Genomic DNA, 2,720 nt, shown 5'->3' on the forward strand with positions numbered 1-2,720 from the left:
AAGGGCAGTCTGGGTTTCCAGTCCAAGTAAATCTCAGAGCTATGTAGTTTTCACAATATTGACGAACTTTTAGTTGCAGGTTAATTCCCTCATTTCTTGGTAATTTCGACGTGGCAGCATCATTGGCAGTGGCTGCGGCTTCAACAGACTGCCTCAGACCCTGCGTCTCTTCATCTGTATCTAACTTACGTTTTTTTTCGGAAATCTATCCATACTTGCAAGGCTGTAAGCAGAATTGTATATATATAAAAGCAAACCTAATAGTGGCAGGACAAAATGATCTTTAAAGTGTAGCGAGTTTAATGATGTAAAATTTAGCTTTTATATTAATGTTTTCTTTTAGTAATAGGTATTTGATTATATTTAAACAATATGCATATAATAATAAAATAGATTTTCGGATTTGAATTTAAAATGTCATTTATTTGTTCATTGTTCTAATTTAAAAATTTGTAAGGAATTAATATTTATGCATATTTTCATATCTTATAATTTAGTATCAGTTTCCCAATTTCTTCTTTTTTTTTCTACATATATAATTCTACTCTCTTTCGAATTTTTTAATCTTAACATTTGACCAAATGTTAATAGACGTCATACAAGAAATTTTTTTTACAAAAACGTCTTTTAAAAAGCTAAAGATCTTACGCAGTTAAAATGTTTCTTCCAAATATAGTCACTTGTATTTTACAAAAGAAAACTAAACTATCATCTAAGCTGGCATGTAACTCGTAGATGTGCACGTACATGTACACACCAAGTATCAGGGTCATCTTAGGCTGGCGTGCAACTCGTAGATGTACACGTAGGCTTAACATGTACACACATATCTGCACAGGAGAATTAAAAATTTCTGTCGATTTTAGCATTTATGTAACTTCTCGAGGAACCACTGGACTGTAGTAGCGGAACTCTGGTTGAAAACCATTGATTTACAGTAACGAGGTAAGATCCGCTTAGGATTTAAAGGGAAATAACTTTACTTAGTAACTGAAAGTTACATTAGTTAGATTTACGTCCCTTTATTTGATTCTTTTTTTTTTTTTTACTTGTAGACGTGATTATCACACAAGAATTCTTGTTAGTGAGTTAATTGCTAGAAGAAGCTAATAAGTTAAATATATATATCATTATTATTAGTTGACTACATCGACTCCAGTAGTGATTTTCTTAAGTCTGTTATACATTTTATCAATACATATTTGGCAAACTGCTAAATTACAGGGTATAAAAATAAACAAAAACAATGATAAATCTGTGTGCTAATGTATGTATATATATATATATGTGTGCGTGTGTGTGTTTACATTAGTGTTCGGTTGCTTTTCGGTTGTGTATATATATATATATATATATAAACAAAATTTTCGGGAGGAAGATAATTGATTACATCTCAACTGGTACTTATTTTATCAATTCTAGTCAAAAGGCTGCTCTTCAGGTGTTTGGCAAAGATCAAAGTGTAGTGTGTGTTTGTGTGTGTGTTAGTGAGGCGGGGGTGCCATAAAATGGGACTTCAGTTCAGTTTCCATTAACCAAATTCCACTCACAAGGCATTGGTTGACCGGAGACATTAGCAGAAGATGCATACCAAAGTACCACACCGCAGGACCAAACATGAAATAGCATAGTTGCAAAACATAATTCACAAGCACACAGAAATGCTTGCACCTTATAAGTAAGACAATAGCAAAACATGAAATTTAACTCACAAAAGCTATGTTGAAATTTACTGTCCTATAGTGTGGTATTTCAGCTGACATTTCTACCTATTTCACCATCCACCCAATTCATTTAAATGCTTTTATTAGTTACTTTCAACATGTGATAGTAATATGGTTTTCACATGACAGTAGTATAATTCTGTGTTATTAGAAACCAGTTACTTTTTGTACTCATCTCAGTACATAAATGCAGGAAAGCTGTCAGAGTAGATATTACAGTAAGTGTAAGATACCACATCAACTACATTGATCTCAGGCTGAGGATTTAATATTGTCTCTGCTAGAGGCACAAAGCCCGAAAAATTGGTGGAGACAGGTAGTCGATTGTATTGACCACAGTGCTCAACTGGTACTAATTTTATCAACTTGAAAGGTAAAAATTGACCTTGGTCGAATTTAAACTTGGAATGTATATAAAGTTAGATGAATAGCCACTAAACATTTTGTCCAGCATGCTAATGATTCTGCTAGCCCAGTGCTTTTAGATGAATATTTAATAACAACTGTATTGATCTCACTGTAAAGGAATGCAGATGGCCCAGTGGTTAGGCAACTGCGCTCTTGATCATTAGGTCATGGATTCGATTCCCTGTCCAGAAAGTGCATTATGTCCTTGGGCAAGACACTTTACTTCATGTGGCTTCAGTTCACTCAGCTCGCAAAAAATGAGAAAGATCGACAGAGTGACTGGTCAGTGTCAATTTAGTGTGGCAGCATCAATGAGTTGGTGATATAACCAAAAGTTTCAGGCTTCGAGAGGGATATATATCCAGCAGGGGACTGCTACATCCTATCTTGACCCTTTCATCATCATCATCATCATCATTTAACATCCGCTTTCCATGCTAGCCAGGCTCCAATCTGATTTGGCAGAGTTTCTATAGCTGGATGCCCTTCCTAACATCAACCACTCAGAGAGTGTAGTGGGTGCTCTATATATATTATCATGTAATGTCCGTTGTTTATATATATATATATATATATATATATATATAT

The sequence above is a fragment of the Octopus bimaculoides genome, chromosome 8 (genome assembly GCF_001194135.2).
Source record: "Octopus bimaculoides isolate UCB-OBI-ISO-001 chromosome 8, ASM119413v2, whole genome shotgun sequence".
NCBI lineage: Eukaryota > Metazoa > Mollusca > Cephalopoda > Octopoda > Octopodidae > Octopus > Octopus bimaculoides.